This window comes from Schistocerca nitens, chromosome 1 (assembly GCF_023898315.1).
Source record: "Schistocerca nitens isolate TAMUIC-IGC-003100 chromosome 1, iqSchNite1.1, whole genome shotgun sequence".
NCBI classification, from domain to species: domain Eukaryota; kingdom Metazoa; phylum Arthropoda; class Insecta; order Orthoptera; family Acrididae; genus Schistocerca; species Schistocerca nitens.
This window is the reverse complement of record NC_064614.1, coordinates 299,249,513-299,271,823: the sequence shown is the minus strand read 5'-3', so window position 1 is coordinate 299,271,823 and position 22,311 is coordinate 299,249,513.

Genomic DNA, 22,311 nt, shown 5'->3' with positions numbered 1-22,311 from the left:
CAATCTCAAACAGAAGTTGACCGGCGTTTCCTCGTGAAACGTTGTTGTGATGCCTCGTGTAAGGAGGAGAAATGCGTACCATCACGCTTCCGACTTTGATAAAGGTCGGATTGTAGCCTATCGCGATTGCGGTTTATCGTATCGCGACATTGCTGTTCGGGTTGGTCGAGATCCAATGACTGTTAGTAGAATATGGAATCGGTGGATTCAGGGGGGTAATACGGAACGCCGTGCTGGATCCCAACGGCCTCGTATCACTAGCAGTCGAGATGACAGGCATCTTATTCGCATGGCTGTAACGGATCCTGCAGCCACGTCTCGATCCATGAGTCAACAGATGGGGACGTTTGCAAGAGAACAACCATCTGTACGAACAGTTCGACGACGTTTGCAGCAGAATGGACTATCAGCTCGGAGACCATGGCTGCGGTTACCCTTGACGCTGCGTCACAGACAGGAGCGCCTGCGATGGTGTACTCAACGACGAACCTGCGTCCACGAATGGCAAAACGTAATTTTTTCGGATGAATCCAGGTTCTGTTTACAGCATCATGATGGTCGCATCCGTGTTTGGCGACATCGCGGTGAACGCACATTGGTAGCGTGTATTCGTCATCGCAATACTGGCGTATCACCCAGCGTGATGGTATGGGGTGCCATTGGTTACACATCTCGGTCACCTCTTGTTCGCATTGACGGCACTTGAACAGTGGACTTTACATTTCAGATGTGTTAAGACCCGTGGCTCTACCCTTCATTCGAGTCCTGCGAAACCCTACATTTCAGCAGGATAATGCACGACCGCATGTTGCAGGTCCTGTACGGACCTTTCTGGATACAGAAAATGTTCGACTGTTGCCCTGGCCAGCACATTCTTCAGATCTCTCACCAATTGAAACCGTCTGGTCAATGGTGGCCGAGCAACTGGCTCGTCACAATACGCCAGTCACTACTCTTGATGAACTGTGGTATCGTGTTGAAGCTGCATGGGCAGCTGTACCTGTACACGCCATCCAAGCTCTGTTTGACACAATGCCCAGGCGTATCAAGGCCGTTATTACGGTCAGAGGTGGTTGTTCCGGGTGCTGATTTCTCAGGATCTATGCACCCAAATTGCGTGAAAATGTAATCACATGTCAGTTCTAGTATAATATATTTGCCCAATGAATACTCGTTTATCATCTGCACTTCTTGGTGTAGCAATTTTAATAGCCAGTAGTGTATTATTGCTCACATTCGACAAGAAAATAAAGACTCAATTGCTTAAAGTAATACTGACTTATTCTTTAAATCCGTACTCATGAACTATACAAATTGTAACGTTGACTCGCGTAGGACGTCTGACGTCTGAAAGCCCTAATTTTTTCCAGGTGAAATAAATGCCGAAAATTTTATTAATATACCAGTACGGCAGAATTTTTTTTCAGAATAGTAAACCTTTGCATGTGCATGAGGAAAACTAGTTACATAAACCAAAAACTGAACTATTCTCAATACACAGGAATTAATTTAAAGGAGGCTGACGTTACAACTCTAAAAGTAAATAACTCTGAACGCGCTGGTAGAGCTCAAGGACCTAAGTTATTAAAACCTGACATATTATAACCCATGGGTCTTAAATGGGTAGTGTAAATGGAGCATTATCAGAGCCAGACCGCTTGCAGATATAATCTAATAATCGTGTATCTATTGAAAAAATCAGATAAAAATTCACCTGACTGCTTGCTAAGAGGCAGTCTCCACTCCTTCCAAACTAACTGCCTAACCATCGGCCAGATGTGGCTTAAATTCAGAGAAATGTTATTGACAGTAATTAAGAGATATACACCAAATCCCTCTCTCTCTCCAAACACACACACACGCATCCGCTTACCTGCCCACCTCTCCCCGCCCCCTCCCCCCCCCCACACACACACGCACACACACACACACACACACACACACACAATCAGGTGATTCACCTACAACTGGAATGGAAAACGCTGTTGATGTGTGGTTTCCACAGATTGGATTGGTAGTCAGGGGCTCGCACTGTTGGTCAAAGAGCATACTGCAATAATACTTAGAAAGTGTCGTTTTTGCGCAAACGTACAGTTTTTAAATGGAACAATGCTTACTGACATTAACAAATTAAAAGTTGGATAAATTAGAATGTCAGTGGTGTATGTTGCAGGATTCTAGTATGGACTCATATTTAGAAAAGTGGGTTGTCAGCATACATGAAGTGTAAATGTGCGGTGTGGGATAGTGAGTCATCAGCTCAAAGGCCAGTGCTTCATAGACAGCACACTGAATGTGCACAAATATAACAGTCTCTTAACACATCATCTTCCAAGGATGCCAGAACAAGTTCCTCTGAAGACTAGGTGGAACCTGTGGTACCAACATGTACCCAGCCCACAGTGCATGAAGTATTTCAGCACATCTTAACAAATTGTTTCCAAATTGTTGGATTTGATGCCGAGGACCTGTACCTTGGCTGGCCTGTTCCCCTGATTTGACGCCTGTAGACTTTCTCTTCTGTGGGGGAGAGCTGAAAGACGGTCTAGAAGGACATACCAACTACACCTCATCAGATGATGACGTATTACTGCAACCTTCTCGTACATCTCCACTAAAATGGTAGGATGTGTGCAGCAGTCTTTCCATATCAGACTGGAAGCATCTATCGCTGCTGCCGGTGGTAATTTCAAACTGTTTCATTTTGGACTGCCTCACTATTGGTCAGAATCCACATAACTAATGTATGAACTTATGTTGTTCTTTAGTCTGTGCTACAACAGGTACTATCCAAGTATCAGTGCGGGAACGTTTCAAAATACCAAATCTCGTAAGTGACTCGCATCAGAATTCCACAACAAACACCAATGACATTCTAATTTAATCTACTTTTAGTTTATTAATGTCAATAGGCTTTGTTCCATTTAAAAAGTGTAAGTCTGCATAAAAACTACACTTAATAAGTGTTATTACAATCTACTTATTGGCTAACAATACAGACCACTGATTGCCAATCCATTCTGTGAAAACCGCATATCAATAGCACTTTCTGTTTCCACAGTATTTGTGGTAGAAGTTTTAGGTGATATATGAGAGGAACATATGTGTATGCCTCTCCTCCTATGCTACTGGATCGGTTTCAGTTAAATATGTTAAACATAGAGCTTGAAAAACGAATATCAGTACTGAGTGGAGTTAAAACGTCTTAGCTCCCACAGGAGCAGATTTACAGGAAAAAACTTTTCTCGGCCCCTGGCATTTAGTCTTCCCTGTTTGACAAGCATGTTGTGTGGTGATAGATCCTACCTGCCTAAGAGACTTGCTTTGCATGATAGCCTACGATGTCAGTGACAAGAAACGGTTTTCCAGCCTCTGATGTATAGCTGCCCGACATGACAGACTTATTGCAAATATATTGACCTGCTTTATCGCTCTGTTTTGGAGGGGCTATTGATGCAGATGGGTATGGCTTGGGGATGGCTGAGCTGGTTAGAGAAGGGATGGTAATGAGGCAGGAGGGGATGGATGGGAGAGAGGGGGCATAGGGGATGGGGAGAGAGGAAGACAGGGGGAACGGACTGAGAGAGGGGGAAGAGGAAATGGATAGGGAGAGGGGAAGGAGGAGATGGACAGAGAGAGGGGGAGAAGGTCGTGAATCGACAGAGGGGAAGGAGGAGGAGAGGGACAGTGAGAGGGAGATGAGGAGATGAACAAAGGAAAGAGGGGGTGGTGAAGGACACAGATGGCGGAGAAGGGGGAGAATAGATAAACGATAGATAGAAGGGGAGGATTGAATGGACAGAGAGACAGTGGAAAGGAAGAATTAGACACAGAAAGGGGCGGAGGAGGAGATGTGTGCAATATACTGGAATGGCTAGCAAATTAATAACACACGGGATTGATGCGCCATAGCACATAAACAGGTCAGAACACTACATCTACATCTACATTTATACTCCGCAAGCTACCCAACGGTGTGTGGCGGAGGGCACTTTACGTGCCACTGTCATTACCTCCCTTTTCTGTTCCAGTCGCGTATGGTTAGCGGGAAGAACGACTGTCTGAAAGCCTCCGTGCGCGCTCGAATCTCTCTAATTTTACATTCGTCATCTCCTCGGGAGGTATAAGTAGGGGGAAGCAATATATTCCATACCTCATCCAGAAACGCACCCTCTCGAAACCTGGCGAGCGAGCTACACCGCGATGCAGAGCGCCTCTCTCGCAGAGTCTGCCACTTGAGTTTGCTAAACATCTCCGTAACGCTATCACGCTAACCAAATAACTCTGTGACGAAACACACCGCTCTTCTTTGGATCTTCTCTATCTCTTCCGTCAACCCGATCCGGTACGGATCCCACACTGATGAGCAATACTCAAGTATAGGTCGAACGAGTGTTTTGTAAGCCACCTCCTTTGTTGATGGACTACATTTTCTAAGGACTCTCCCAATGAATCTCAACCTGGTACCCGCCTTACCAACAATTAATTTTATATGATCATTCCACTTCAAATCGTTCCGCACGCAGACTCCCAGATATTTTACAGAAGTAACTGCTACCAGTATTTGTTCCGCTATCATGTAATCATACAATAAAGGAGCCTTCTTTCTTTGTATTCGCAATACAATACATTTGTCTATGTTAAGGGTCAGTTGCCACTCCCTGCACCAAGTGCCTATCCGCTGCAGATCTTCCTGCATTTCGCTTCAATTTTCTAATGCTGCAACTTCTCTGTATACTACAGCATCATCCGCGAAAAGCCGCACGGAACTTCCGACACTATCTACTAGGTCATTTATATATATTGTGTAAAGTAATGGTCCCATAACACTACCCTGTGGCACGCCAGAGGTTACTTTAACGTCTGTAGACGTCTCTCCATTGATAACAACATGCTGTGTTCTGTTTGCTAAAAGTTCTTCAATCCAGCCACACAGCTGGTCTGATATTCCGTAGGCTCTTACTTTGTTTGTCAGGCGACAGTGCGGAACTGTATCGAACGCCTTCCGGAAGTCAAGGAAAATAGCATCTACCTGGGAGCCTGTATCTAATATTTTCTGGGTCTCATGAACAAATAAAGTGAGTTGGGTCTCACACGATCGCTGTTTCCGGAATCCATGTTGATTCCTACAGAGTAGATTCTGGGTTTCCAAAAACGACATAATACTCGAGCAAAAAACATGTTCTAAAATTCTACAACAGATCGACGTCAAGGATATAGGTTTATAGTTTTGCGTATCTGCTCGACGATCCTTCTTGAAGACTGGGACTACCTGTGCTCTTTCCCAATCATTTGGAACCTTCCGTTCCTCTAGAGACTTGTGGTACACGGCTGTTAGAAGGGGGGCAAGTTCTTTCGCGTACTCTGTGTAGAATCGAATTGGTACCCCGTCAGGTCCAGTGGACTTTCCTCTGTTGAGTGATTCCAGTTGCTTTTCTATTCCTTGGACACTTATTTCGATGTCAGCCATTTTTTCGTTTGTGCGAGGATTTAGAGAAGGAACTGCAGTGCGGTCTTCCTCTGTGATACAGCTTTGGAAAAAGGTGTTTAGAATTTCAGCTTTACGCGTGTCATCCTCTGTTTCAATGCCATCATCATCCCGGAGTGTCTGGATATGCTGTTTCGACCCACTTACTGATTTAACGCAAGACCAGAACTTCCTAGGATTTTCTGTCAAGTCGGTACATAGAATTTTACTTTCGAATTCACTGAACGCTTCACGCATAGTCCTCCTTACTCTAACTTTGACATCGTTTGGCTTCTGTTTGTCTGAGAGGTTTTGGCTGCGTTTAAACTTGCAGTGAAGCTCTCTTTGCTTTCGCAGTAGTTTCCTAACTTTGTTGTTGAACCACGGTGGGTTTTTCCCGTCCCTCACAGTTTTACTCGGCACGTACCTGTCTAAAACGCATTTTACGATTGCCTTGAACTTTTTCCATAAACACTCAACATTGTCAGTGTCGGAACAGAAATTTTCGTTTTTATCTGTTAGGTAGTCTGAAATCTGCCTTCTATTACTCTTGCTAAACAGATAAACCTTCCTCCCTTTTTTTATATTCCTATTAACTTCCATATTCAGAGATGCTGCAACGGCCTTGTGATCACTGATTCCCTGTTCTGCACTTACAGAGTCGAAAAGTTCGGGTCTGTTGGTTATTAGTAGGTCCAAGACGTTATCTCCACGAGTCGGTTCTCTGTTTAATTGCTCGAGGTAATTTTCGGATAGTGCACTCAGTATAATTTCACTCGATGCTCTGTCCCTACCACCCGTCCTAAACATCTGAGTGTCCCAGTCTATATCTGGTAAATTGAAATCTCCACCTAAGACCTATAACATGCTGAGAAAATTTATGTGAAATGTATTCTAAATTTTCTCTCAGTTGTTCTGCCACTAATGCTGCTGAGGCGGGACGTCGGTAAAAGGAGCCAATTATTAACCTAGCTCGGTTGTTGAGTGTAACCTCCACCCATAATAATTCACAGGAACTATCCACTTCTACTTCACTACAGGATAAACTACTACTAACAGCGACAAACACGCCACCACCGGTCGCATGCAATCTATCATTTCTAAACACCGCCTGTGCCTTTGTAAAAATTTCGGCAGAATTTATCTCTGGCTTCAGCCAGCTTTCTGTACCTATAACGATTTCAGCTTCGGTGCTTTCTATCAGCGCTTGAAGTTCTGGTACTTTACCAATGCAGCTTCGACAGTTTACAATTACAATACCGATTGCTGCTTGGTCCCCGCATGTCCTGACTTTGACCCGCACCCTTTGAGGCTGTTGCCCTTTCTGCACTTGCCCGAGGCCATCTAACCTAAAAAACCGCCCAGTCCACGCCACACAACCCCTGCTACCCGTGTAGCCGCTTGCTGCGTGTAGTGGACTCCTGACCTATCCAGCGGAATCCGAAACCCCACCACCCTATGGCGCAAGACGAGGAATCTGCAGCCCACACGGTCGCAGAACCGTCTCAGTCTCTGATTCAGACCCTCCACTCGGCTCTGTACCAAAGGTCCGCAGTCAGTCCTGTCGACAATGCTGCAGATGGTGAGCTCTGCTTGCATCCCGCTAGCGAGACTGGCAGTCTTCACCAAATCAGATAGCCGCCGGAAGCCAGAGAGGATTTCCTCCGATCCATAGCGACACACATCATTGGTGCCGACACGAGCGACCACCTGTAGATGGGTGCACCTTGTACCCTTCATGGCATCCGGAAGGACCCTTTCCACATCTGGAATGACTCCCCCCCCCCCCCCGGTATGCACACGGAGTGCACATTAGTTTTCTTCCCCTCTCTTGCTGCCATATCCCTAAGGGGCCCCATTACGCGCCTGACGTTGGAGCTCCCAACTACCAGTAAGCCCACCCTCTGCGACCGCCCGGATCTTGCAGACTGAGGGGCAACCTCTGGAACAGGACAAGCAGCCATGTCCGGCTGAAGATCAGTATCAGTCGGAGACAGTGCCTGAAACCGGTTCGTCAGACAAACTGGAGAGCCCTTCCGTTCAGCCCTCCGGAATGTCTTTCGTCCCCTGCCACACCTAGAGACGACCTCCCACTCTACCACAAGTGAGGAATCAGCCTCAATGTGGCCAGTATCCCGGGCAGCCACAGTCGTAGCCCGATCGTGGGATGCGTGGGACGAGCTGGCCGTCCCCGACAAACACCCATCCGGACCCCCACAGTGATGCCCATTGGCAACAGCCTCAAGCTGTGTGACCGAAGCCAACACTGCCTGAAGCTGGGAGCGAAGGGATGCCAACTCAGCCTGCATCCGAACACAGCAGTTGCAGTCCCTATCCATGCTAAAAACTGTTGTGGAAAGAACGTCTGAACTAATGTACAGAGAGCACAAACAAATCGACACAAAATTTAAACGTTTATTAAAATACAAGATTGCCTAGTAAATGCAGTAATGCTGCTACTTGCGCACTGCTGACACACTGCTCGGCGGCGGAAGGAGACTACGTGATTTTACACTATTCAGGTACTAAAACGCGATGCTACAACTCTCAAATACTATAATACGCCCGAAATTTATGAATTAAACAATGCAAGTACCAAAAACACGCAAAGAAATTAAGAATTAAACTATGTAACAATTAACTGAGCTAGGAGTATACGACTTTCTGCTGGCAGCTGCTCATCTATGGGCGGCAGGGAGCACACTGTTGGAGAAGCAACGAAAATAGCACGCCAAATTTAAAAGAACGCAAAATCGCCGACTTTGACTGAAGCTCGAAATTTAGAGCGGACTTTAACTCTAAATACTTTTAACAGTTTGCACAACGAAACTCTGTTTCGAAATCTGGAAGGAAATCCAAAGAGATTCTGGTCGTATGTAAGGTACACTACCAGCAAGAAACAATCACTACATTCACTACGGTAATGTTACCGATGACAGCGCTACTACATCAAAGTTACTAAACACGGTTTTCCGAAATTCCGTCGCCAAAGAAGACAAAATAAACATTCCACAGCTCTAAACAAGAACAGCTGCAAACACTATAGGCTTTAAAGTCGTTATCCTCCGTATAGCGAAGCAACTTAAATCACTTAATAAAAGCAAACCTTCCAATCCAAATTGTGTATCAGTTAGTTTCCTTCCAGAGAATGCTGATATGCAGTAATAGCTCCATACTTAGCAGTCTTACACAATCACTCGCTCGACGAAAGATCCGTACCTCAAGACAGGAAAGTTGCACAGGTAACAACAATACTCAAGACAGGAAACAGGTGTAATACATTGAATTACAAACCACTGTCACTGAGATCGATTTGCAGTAGGATTTTGGAACTTATATAATGGTCGAACATTTTTAATTACCTCGAAAAAAATTAGCTATTGAGGGTGTAGTCAGCAAAGATTCAGAAAATACCGTTCTCTTTACACGAAGTAATCTGTGAGTAATCTACAGGGTATCTCAAATTGATTCCAGATTTCCAGAAGAATTTTGATCTTACCTCACGAGCACCTTCTGATCAAACTGCATTCCTATGGAGTATCGTCTCAGTAGTGCAACTTGTTTCTTAATTTCCTGTCAGAAAGGTCACAGATGACAGTAATTGACAGAAAATGATGAAGTAAAACAGAAGTTACGACCTTCCTCAAGGAAGTGTTAAGGCCCTCTGCTGTTGCTGATTTATAAGAGCAATTTAGGAGACAATCTCAGCAGACATCTTAGCTTAATCGCAGATGATGCTGTCGTTTACCATCTAGTAAAGTCATTAGAAGATCAAAACCAGTTGCAAAACGATTTACACAAGATATCTGCGTGGTGCAAATAGTGGCAAGTGACTCTAAACAATGACAAGTGTTCTTTTCATGAAATTTTACCCATCAACGATCTCCTCAGATTGCGAAAATATTTTTCTGAGGCTCGTCTACAATGGGAGAAATGATCATTACAATAAAATAACAGAAATCAGAGCTCACACGGAAGATATAGCTGTTCGTTTTTCCTGCGCGCTGTTTAAGAATGGAACTATGGAGAGAAAGTCTGAAGGTAGTTTGATGAATTCTCTTCCAGGCACTTAAAAGTAAATTACAGAGTAGTCATTTGAATGAAGACGTAGATGATTTAGTGGAAAATATCTTACAGAACGAATGTATATTTTCTGCAGTTCCTGTCCGACAGTTTTCGTTGACTCCATTCTCCAGACTCATATTAGGTCTAGCTATCACTTTCATGCCATATAAGCCTATCAGTTGCCATATTATTTAACACAGTCCAATGTCTACAACGAAAGTTAGTTATTCTTCCGATATTACATTTAACAGACGAAGTCTCCCCATGATGCATACATGCTGCCGTAACACTACAAGAGTAGATACTGTATCTGCATATACCCATAGTAGATTAACAGTAATTGACTTCTATTTATTGACGACTTACCCTAGTTCAAAATCTGTTAGGTCTGATATTATGGCTTATTAATATCACCGCTATGGTAGCAGGTTTATCGACAGATATATGAGTAGATGGACACAGTAACAAGTCTGCGTCTGACAGGTAATCTGAAATTATGCTCCAGAGAAGAGGTACTATTCATATTACTTACTACTTTAGCCAACATATTCAATTTGCGTAATGAACAAGTGAAAAATTACTGTGTCATAATTACACGTATCTTGTGATTATGCTGTCATAATATTTTACAGCTGTAAAGTTCTTCCATTTGGATGGCTGTTCATGGGAGTGTGTGACTGCTCATAACATTTTTAATTTGTTTAGAGAAGGGACACTAGATGTTTTATTATTTAAGTAACGTTGTGAATGCTTGTTTGTTTATTTTCCGTAATTTTGTACGGAAGTGATCTTCGTTTAATCTAGCTGGGCTCTTTGCATTTCTCATTCATCCACCTTAGTGCGTATGTTCTATGCGTAAATAAAGCAAACATTAATAAAGTATGAACTGTAAATAATTCCAGCATATAGATGTCTTGGTGGCTACTAATGATTTTATCACTGTTGTTCGCTGATGCCTCGTGGCATCAGCTGACTGTGATTGTATGCGCGTTTACAGTGGCGATGGCGATAGGAGATTTTCAAATATGCTTAGCTTTGCCAGCGTTTCCATGTATGTTATCACACTGCTGTGATAGACTTGCGAGGTGTAGGGGTGTTGAGGCAGCATGTAGTGCAGGCAGTGTAACTAGATGAAAATTGTAAAGGATTCTGACATATAGATGTAGGCAACATGAAATCCCACAGCTGCTATATTAGTCTTCCAGATGAACGAATTGTAACTGTCATACTAAGGAGGGTTAGTGTGTAGGAAATATGGTAACAGAATCAAACTAAGCATTCGTTCTAAATCGTATACACCCTTCTCAAGTAGGTTTTTTTTTAGGTATAACTCGACAGTGAATAAATTTTGTAATTGTGGGTAATCACACTCGGTTTTTTTAAGCATTCTCGGTAACGGAGTGGTACTGTTGCATCGTGGCAGGGATTCACGTGCGAGTGGCATGCTGTCTATGTGTGCTGTCTGTTGCAGTTACTTAAACAAATTGTCACTTGCGAATTATATATGATACAATGGTAGTGTAAATTAATTTTTTGCTGTTGTGTATAATGTGGGTATGGGGTAAATTTAAGAGCTGTTGTGACGCGAAATAGGAGGAATTACAATTGTCTACAGCTGTGTTTCAATTATACATGTTTAGCCAGTTGCCAGTTCGCATTAACTTCTATAATACAGTGACGGAAACAAATCGCATTTAAGTGATTATCATTGCAATATCACAGGTTAATGCAGTAAAAGTGCGAGAAATCCACTGCAAATGTCAAATCCTGGCGTAATAATGACCAGTGTAATCGCCAAAATGTTGAATGGAAGCATGCAAACGTGCATGAGGTGTGTTATACAGGTGCCAGATGTCATTTTGTGTGATTCGAGTCCCATACCCGCTGCACTTGGTCGGTCAATACACGAACCGTTAATGCTGTTTGTGAATGATGGTGGAGTAGTTGTCCAATGATGTTTCAAAATGTGCTCGATTAGAGACAGATCTGGTCATCGAGCAGGCAAAGGTTGCATGTTGACAATCTGTAGAGCATGTTGTGTTACAACAGCGGTATGTTGGCGAGCGTTATCCTGTTGGAAAACACTCCCTGCAATGCTGTTCGCAAATAACAGCACAACAGGTCGAATCACAAGGCTGACGAACAATTTTGCACTACAGGTGCGTGGGATAACTACAAGAGCATTCCTGCTGACATATGAAGTCGTACTCCAGACGATAATCCCTCCTCCAGAACATCTTATGGATGTAATTTGATGTTGAATGTGATTTCTTCTCCCTCTCGCATTACAGCTTGTGCTTAGATCATATACAGTAGTGTGCTGCAAGATAAATAAAATGTATATAACATCTGGTTTCAAACATCACTTGGAGGTATGCCACTGAACCCTATACTTCATGACGTCATAATTAAAGTCGTATAGGTTATATCTCGATTCGGGTCCGTATTGGGTGCTTGGTTTCGGTTGCAGCTGTGCCGGCATCGAGTGGCCGGAGGCGGCAGGGTCAGAAGAGGGCCGTGGTGGCGGCGGATACAGAGGCGGCAGGAGCTGGGGGGCTATGAGGGGACTATCGGAGCAGCGGGGACGGTTGCAACGGCCGCTGGGTTGGCCGCGAGAGCTTCGGGGGCGGCGGAGAGCGGCAGGTATGCAGTCAGGAGCCGCGCGGATAGCGTGTGCGATGGAGGGTCGCGGGAGCCGCAGGAACACAGGGGGATGGTGGAGGGTCACAGGAGAGGGGGGACCATGCAGGATGCAGGAGATGAGTTTGCACTATTTGTATTACGTGATTTCATTTAAGTTAGTTGAAATTTAAACATACCGTGATTGAGTCCCGAACTTTCCGGCTTCGCTTATATTTTAATTTCCATCTTGTTCGCAACTCCCTACACAATACGTTTGTGGACTTTCGGTGAATCTAAACAAATTCTGCGAACATTGTACATGTTCTGGGTTGAACCTATACCCTACCGGCTTAGAAAAATTGGCAAACTGTGAGAGTGGGGACTGCACTTAGGTGCATGTAGGTATTTGCATTGTGAAATAATTTAAACATACCGAGGCTTGAACACAGACCATTCCGACACAGGACTATAGGTTGGGTGTGAAAGTGGTTCCCCGTAGTCAGTGCTTACTTTGCACTAGAAGACACACTGACCCTCTATTGAGGAGAGCCATGCAAGGAGCGTTCGACATATTCGAATGTAAAATTCAATCTGTCGACGTGATAGAAAGCCCAAGAAGTTTTGCTCTTATGGTAAATCGGTAAAAGGATTAAAGCCACTGTACAGAAACGGTGTGACCACGATGGCACCGAAACGGTAGATAACAGAGAGGAGGCAAAAATATTAAATTCCTTTTCTTCTCAAAATTGTTTCATAGAAGAAGATCATACTACCGCTCCTCCTTTAAAATATCATAGTAACGTCAATATGAACGATACTGAAATAAATGATCATGGGATAGAAAATCAGCTGAAACTTTTCGATAGAGGAAAGGCGACTGTAGCAGATTCTACAAAGGGCATGCGAAAGACCTTACTCTTCTTCTAGGATCAGCGTACTGTAGGTTTGTGAAAGATCGAAGTGTTCCTTGCGATTGGAGAAACGAGCGAGTCATTAAGTTTTCCAGAAGTGTTGTCGAGCAGATGCACAAAATTATAGGACTATATCGGTGCCGTATCAGTATGTCATAGAATTTTGAAACCTTGCTCGCATCACTTGAGACTGAAAATTTCCTCTGTAGTAATCAACATGGATTCTGGAAATAAAGATCGTGTGAAACCCAACAAGCACTGTTCGTCCACGAGACCCAAAAATCAGTAGATACAGGAGCCAAAATTGATGGATTATTTCTTGACTTCCAGAAGGATTAAGATACAGACGGTTCAACTGCACTTGTGATGTGGTACACACATTTAATATTTGTTCTTAACACACTTCACTTAACAATAAATATCAATTTTATACCATTAAAACATTACTTTTAATACATTTAAACAATCAGCAACCAGTTGAATAAAAGAAATTTTTCTTCCTTAGCCGGTTACAGACTCTTAGCACCCTTCTTGAGAAGGCTTATTGGCAATACATTCCTTATTAAAATTAATGTGGTTGGAGATCTCGAGTATCGTCAGTTTGACTCTCAAGACCTCCAATAACATTAATTTTAAGAAGGAATATGTCGCCAATAAGCCTTCTGAAGGAGGACACTAAATGCCTAAAACTCGTTAAGGAAATAAAATTTCTTTTATGCAGCTGGTTGCTGATTATTTCGATGTATACAACAACCACTGTTGCTGAAGGTGGACAAAATAATAAACTACTTTTAATACTGATGAAATCTTCTCGGGCTTCCATCTGGGTGGCTGCGTCGAAATTACTCGATGTTTCTATGGGAGTCACTCTCATCACCTTCTGCCAATGATTGCCAGTTGATCGAAACCTGGCGGAATTTCGACGCTGTAACACGGACTGAAGCCCGGCAAGATTTCATCAGCAATATACGCCGTTAAAGTTTACATTGCTGGAAGGTTTCTAGGCCAATAGCAGCCCAATATTCACGGAGTGCTGCAATGAGATGAGGTATCGATGTCGGTCGGTGAGGCTTGGCACGACGTCGGCGTTCCAAAACATCCCAAAGGTGTTCTATAGGATTCAGGTCAGGACTCTGTGCAGGCCAGTCCATTGCAGGGATGTTATTGTCGTGTAACCACTCCACCATAGGCCGTGCTTTATCAACAGCCGCTCAATCGTGTTGAAAGATGCAATCGCCATCCCCGAATTGCTCTTCAGCAGTGGGAAGGAAGAAAGCAAGAAGGTGCTTAAAACATCAGTGTAGGCCTGTGCTGTGGTAGTGGCACGCAAAACAACAAGGCGTGCAAGCCCCATGAAAAACACGACCACACCATAGCACTACCGCTTCCGAATTTTACTGTTGGCACTACACACTCTGGCAGATGACGTTCACCGGGCATTCGCCATACCCACACCCTACCATCGGATCGCCACACTGTGTGGCGTGATTCGTCGCTCCACACAATGTTTTTCCACTTTCAATCGTCCAATGTTTACGCTCCTTACGCCAAACAAGGTGTCGTTTGGCATTTACCTGCGTGATGTGTGGCTTATGAGGAGTCGCTCGATCATGAAATCCAAGTTTTCTCACTTCCAGCCTAACTGTCATAGTACTTGCAGTGGATCCTAATTCAGTTTGGAATTCGTGTGTGATGGTCTGGATAGATGTCTGCTATTATACATTACGACCCTCTTCAAATGTCGGCGGTCTCTGTCAGTCAACATACGAGGTCGGCCTGTACACTTTTGTGTTGTACGTGTTCCTTTACGTTTCCACTTAGCTATCACATCGGGAACAGTGGACCTAGGGATGCTTAGGAGTGTGGACATCTCGCGTAAAGAGCACAAGTGACACCCAATCACTTGACCACGTTCGAAGTCATGAATTCGCGGAGCGGCCCATTCTGCTCTCCCACGATGTCTAATGTCTACTGAGATCGCTGATATGGAGTACCTGGCAGTAGGTGTCTGCACAATGCAACTAATATGAAAAACGTATGTTTTTGGGGGTGTCCGGATACTTTTGATCACATAGTGTATTGTAAACTCTAAAATTGTACGGACTTCATGTAGAAAGTGAAGACATGGGAACGGAATTTCCTTTCGACGACTTCATCTTACTGGTAGTTAGCCAGATCTGATACCTGAAACAGTTTTGCACCCTATAGGCACGTTTAGTGCTGTTGGTTTCTACTATAGCCTGTTTAGCCGAGAGAACATTGAATGTTTTCTCCAGGGTAGGCATGTGCTTCATATGATCACCGAAAGATGAGTGAACGTTACTGTGTAGGCAACAAACCACGCCGCCGAAAATTCAAGACCAAATATAATTGGAAGAAAGAAAGGCAAGTCCCCGTCGATGTCTGCTTCATGAGAAACAAGGGCTTAGCTCAGATGCAGAAAAGTTGAAGACAATAGACCGTGGCCACTTTGAAGAAAGCAACCCAGGATCAATATGAGACACGGGAAACCTACATCGAAAGGCCGGCTGGGGATTACAATTCGATTTCTTCCCAGTACAAACCCTATATTTAACCATTTCGTCACACCCAATGTTTTAAACATCTTCAGAGGTAATATATGTTTTGCATTTTATCTCACAGAGATGGCATACCTAAATCGTTCTCTCTGCGCTGTAATCATTACGTTCTGAAATATCCACTGAAAATGAGGAACTTTGAGTCATATGGCGCAAGGGAGTTTCTCTTAAAAATTCTTTCAAAATGTGTTCCACTGTTCTGTGTCCCCCCAGATGCTACCATCATCTATACCTTTCTTTCCTGAACGTTAGGCATCCCTTCAACACTTCACAAGTTTAACTTCATAAATAAAGATTACTTGGCACTCACTGGTACCTGTCGAAGACTTCCATCAATTTCTCTGTAGTAGATTTTGAAGATAAAATTTCATAATATCAGGTGATCGTATTTCATCGATTATCAGCTCGCCAGTATCGTAAGACATACTTCGGTCAATGTCATCAATGTGGCGATCTACCCACTAGAGTATACGCCACAAAACCCAGTATTACGTAAGTCGTTATCAATTAACACAATACGTGAAAACACACAAAAATAACAAAGCAATTAAGAACATGTTTAATATTCATTAAGTCCCACACATTAATTCATTTCAGACCACAATATTATTTAATACACATCACAACCTGACCTCGTAAAATTAATACGGCATTGTAGAATGAAACACAACTGGGAAAGCGGGGAATCCGCCTCGTCGTCTCTTTTCAGAATAAAACAACATTTTTGTTGAGTGTCAGTACCAATTTAAATAAGTGTACTGCCAGAATAATATTTTGCAAACGGTGCATTCGCTGTTATGAAACCATCATGCCACTTTTCACAAATGGTTCTTCCCATGACCGACGATCAAAAGACGAGAAAAAGAGGTTAATGGACGTGTTTATCTATGTAACGACGCACTAATTTTGCGACGTTCAACTGTACGTATGCATTCGTAGAGATATGTTCCATCTATGCAACTAAATAAAGGCAGTTTGTTTGTTGCCACACGCGTGTCGCTTCATTTATTTGGGAAGCATCGTCAGTGGCCTGAAATATATGTTTCGTTTTATACATACAATAAATGTATTATGCGATAGATATAATATCGTGATATATTACATTTTGTCGTGTTTTTCTCTTGCTTTTTAGGTTAGATGCAACTTTTGTAGCACAAGTTCCGTATTGTGAATGTATCGTTCGATGATACTTGCGATTTCCATGGCTGTTGACATATGTATGTGTTCCTGGAGATGAATTTGTTGGTCCTCACACTCCAGATGGCCGATTTCGGGCGTTGTTTATACACATTTGTCACATCGTATGTTCCCTTTCACTTCCATTTGGTACCAACATGTGTGTGTTTTTGGTGTGTAGTGCTGCCAACTGTTGTGTGTTTGTCTGTCTTTTGTTTATGTTGTGTTTGAAGTTTTTCATTTGTTGTGTGTGTGTGTGTGTGTGTGTGTGTGTGTGTGTGTGTGTGTGTATTCTGCTGTTATTTTTTAAATATGTGTATGTGTGTAATTTGCTGTGTGCAAACGTATTATTATTAATATATATATATATATATATATATATATATATATATATGTATATATATATATATGTGTGTGTGTGTGAATTGCTGTGTGCAAATTTTTTTGAAAATAATAATGAGTTTATATATATGTGTGTGTGTCTGTGTGTGTGTGTGTGTGTAATTTGCTGGGGGGATTGGGGAGGAGAGAGAGAGAGAGAGAGAGAGAGAGAGAGAGAGAGAAGAGGGGAGGGAGATTCATTAATTATTTATCCTGCTTACATTTCGGTTTGTTATTGTTTTGGTGGCTAGCATCCTCAGGGAGTTATTGCTTATGTGGATTTGGTCATTGAGTACGTTCTTTTCCATTGCAGTGGATCTTTGTATGTGGAAGTCTTCTTGCAATGTCAGGAGCTTTTTGTTGTGATTATTCACTCTGATAACTGTCATGCTCAAAGCACCAACACTCAGAAGCCAAGGTCCAATCAGAACCCAAGGTCCACAAACCTCACATTCCACTGAGCCCTGCTATTAATTTCATGAATGCACCATCATGTGGCAAAACACATGAACAAAATCATAATGCAATATAATGAAATGAAGAACAGCATAACAGTGAATCACACAAATGAACTCACAAATAAAAGACTTACACATGCCACAAACAGCATCACTCATGTCTTTTGACATAGACAACATGTGCACCTACATACCCACTGCAGACACAATAAAACTAATTGAAGAAAACTTACTGACATACAACGAAGTACTTGCACGCAATATATATGAAATAACAAAAACCCTCAGAGCAATCACATCCCAAAATTACTTCCAATTTGAAAAGGAATTTTACTTACAAGAAGATGGGCACAGAATGGGAGCCCTAATTTCAGGAACACAGGCAAACATATTCAGCAACCACAAAGAAAACACGACCTTTGATACAGTCATCACAAAGAAAGGATACAAAATTGTTTACTGGCACAGATATGTGGACGACATAATCTGTACAGACATAAACAACATACATAAAAATATTCGATTTACCATGGAAAAAGAAACAAAAAGCAAATACATTTCTTGAATATAACAATAAAGAGAGAGAACAATAAACACACATTTGACATCGTCAGAAAGCCAACAGTCACAGACATAATCATACATGCTTCATCTAACCACCCGTAAAATCTAAAACTGGCGGCCCTACGACACATATTACATCCTACTCAGCAAAGAAAATAACGAAAAAGAGCTAGAAACAATACAACTCATAGCCAGTAACTATGGTTACAGCACCCACATAGTACAAAAACTCAATCAAAAAATTAAAACAGAACTAAAGAAAAATCAAAACAAGCAGAGAGCACAGAACCCCACAGACACTACAGCACACACAGAAAAATAACAATAACGCCCATGACATCAATAACAAGAAGAAATGGTACACTATTACATACAAACACAAAGCAACACCCAAGATATCAAATACACTAAAGAAACCGGGATTACAAGTACCTTGTAGGACAAGAAACACACTCCAATCACATGTAGAAACAACAGAAAAATCAGATCTATACAAGGAGCAGATGTATACCAGCTAGAGAGCCAAGAATTTAAATCAGTATATCTGGGAATGACAGGCAGGATCTTTAAAACTAGATATAAAGAAGATATAAGAAGTTGGAAACATGAGAACAGTCATTGTACCTTCGCCAAACACCTGATAAAACATGGACATGAACCATCCAACACGGAATGTGACATGACAGTTATCAGAGTGAATAATCACAACTAAAAGCTCTCTCTCTCTCTCTCTCTCTCTCTCTCTCTCTCTCTCTCTCTCCCCTCCCCCCCCCTAACCAAATCACACACACACACACATACACTCATATTTGTCATATTTATTTTTAAAAAAATTGTACACAGCAAATCAAACTCACACACAAACTTATCTTTAATTAATGAAAAAATATTAATAACAATAATATATTTGCACACAGTAAATTACACACACACAAATTCTTATTTAAAAAAAACCAGCAGAATTCGCATACACACGCGTGTGTGCGCGCGCGCACACCTGCACAAACACATACACATACACACACACACACACACAAACACACACACACACACACACAACAAATGAAAAACTTCAAACACAACAGAAACAAAAGGCAAACACACAACAACATTTGGCAACACTACACACGAAAAAACACGTGTGTTGATCACCAAATGGAAGTGAAAGTGAAACATGCTATGTGAGAAATGTATATAAACAACGCCAGAAATCGGCCAGCTGGAGTATGAGGACCAACAAATACATCTTCAGGAACACATACATGTGTCAACAGCGCTGGAAATCGCAAGTAACATCGAACGATACATTCACAATACGGAACTTGTGCTACAAAAGTTGCTTCTAACCTAAAAAGCAATAGAAAAACACGACAAAATGTAATATATCAGCATATTATACCTATCACATAATACGTTTATTGTATGTATAAAAATAAACTTGTATTTCAGGCCACTGACAATACTTCCAAATAAATGAAGCGAAACGCATATGGCAACAAACAAACTGCCTTCATTTAGTTGCATAGACGGTACATACCTCCACGAATTTAGATCAACTAAAGTAAAAGACGGAAAACAGATAAAAATGTACGTATGCATGTTTTGAGTAGTTTGTTTCATGCAAACACATCGCGACATCCTGTGGCGGCGCCGGCACCTAATGGCAGCCAAGTCACTTGTCCGGTCCATTTCCGCCTGCGTAGATTGCGTCCTGTGGGTGCTGTATATCGTTTGTTTCGAGGACTACATTAACTTCGAGATATTCTATGTCAGACCTCGGAATGATGTCGTAAATAATTAACAAGGGGAACATTTCGCAAAGAATTTTGTAAGAAAGTTAGATGCTAGTGGAGGACGAAAATGACAAGCCTGAACAAACATATGGATGGATAGGGAACGCTGTATATTGTAAGAAGACCAATGCATACAGTTTAAATTCATATAACAGATTATTATGCAAATTTTCCTGTTTATTATTTCATGACTTTTTTTTCGAAAGTATGGTGGCACTACTTCAACAGAAGTAACAGCAGTTGGTGCGTATGAACCAGACAAGAGGACAAGGTCAACTTCAGAAGGCGAAAGGTAACTGCTGTAACCTCAGTGCAATTCCATATTAAGGAAAGAAATTAAAATTCTCGTTAATTTACAAATAATTGTAAGAGTTAAAGGAAATCCATCTTCGTCTAAATATGTGCAGAAGATAGGCTGAAACACTTGTGAAAGGTAATAACCAACAAACGTAGTAGACGAGTTGTTTTCGTCAACAGAACGTTATTCATTACTTTAAATCGGCGCCACATACAAGGAGTGACAGCACTGTAATGAAAATCACTTTCGTATGTGCTGTAGCTATAAAAGAGCCTACAGTAGATAGACGTAGTTTTAGTTTCCCTCAAAAATTTTAAAGATTTCTTTATTGAAACAAATGTGGAAAGTAACGTAACATATACTTGCATCTCTGCTTCTTCTGTAACCTACGCTAGAAAACAATTTCTCTGTGCTATGTCACAGTGGAAGAATATTATCCTTATTGGCAAGGTCTTGGGATCAATGTATGTCCTGATCTCTCTTCACCTCTTTTTATTTGAGAAAATACATTTTATACTTGCTCATGCATCATTCTCTTTCCTTGATACTGAAAACGCCAGCACTTAGAAGTTCATACTGTTTTAAGTTACATTACTTCTGTATATCTGTGGAATGCAATTCTGGTGTGTGGTAAGTAATCGTCTAGCGGGATTTCCGGCCCTCATTTCCAAATGACTAGTTTTATTCCGGGGAAATTTAAAAATTGGCCATTAATAATAATTAAAAAACAATTTATGCATCGTCAGTGGTGTCGAATCGAATAATTTTCCTATAAGTAAGATTGTGCTCCTGCTCATGAATAAAGAGATACAATACAAAGTGTTTCGAATGGAAACACGGGTTTGTCGACTAGCTCTGGTGAACGCCTCGAAAATCCTCGATATGAAAATCAAGTGTAGCCTACTTGCATATTCTGTCAACGATTTGTCCTTTATTTTAGAGGACAATAAGGTACTCATAGAGCACAGCTGATTCAATGTTAATGCTATCATTAGTCCGTCGCTCTTCTTGTCCATCACTTAATTGGACATTTTCACCAAATGTTTTAATTTCGTGGTATTTAAAGTGTTTACACGATCTATGTATACAAAGTATACGAGGAAACAGTACATTTGCCAAAATCAGTTCTCGAACGCTTTCAAACATTCGATCGCGAAGGCAAATGGGACGAAGTACCTGTAACTGTTCCAGGGGTTTCGGAAACGATGACGTTTCTCCAGATAGCTAACTGAAGTGAGGTACTCTGATCGGTTCAGAATGATGTTTGAAGAATTATAATTTCCAATTCACCACTGTCCCTGAAACCTAATAATCAGTTCAAAGCAACTGTTAATTTTACCCATAGTTACAAATGGTTAAAATGGCTCTGAGCACTATGGGACGTAACTTCTGAGGTCAATAGTCCCCTTGAACTTAGAACTACTTAAACCTAACTAACCTAAGAACATCACACACATCCATGCCCGATGCAGGATTCGAACCTGCGACCGTAGCGGTCGCGCGGTTCCAGACTGAAGCGTCTAGAACCGCTCGGCCACCCCGGCCGGCCCCATAGTTACAAAGTGGAGGTTATGTGTATCTACATCTACGTGATTACTCTGCTATTCACAATAAAGTGCCTGGCAGAGGGTATTTGGAAAACTCTGTACTTAAGTACCCTTTCTATGCTGTTCTAGTGCATTGGCTTTATTTAATGGCTCCATACTCTCAAGTAAATATCTGTTGCCCGAAATATGTTACGAACTTCAGTTTACAATAGAATGTAAGGCCAGCGTCTGTAAAGTGACATTTCCTCTGCTGCATGCGCATGTTACACTGACAACGTTCAGAGCCTTTCAAAGGCTTTAGAAGTCACATAATGCAACATTTATTCATGCACCTCCGATACTCGCGTGCGATGTTTGAATAAGCTTCAGCTTCACAAAGGCTATGCCCCTCTATCGTGTCGTCCACGTTCCATGGTGATGCTTCGACGCGGCGGCAAGACTTCAAAGCAG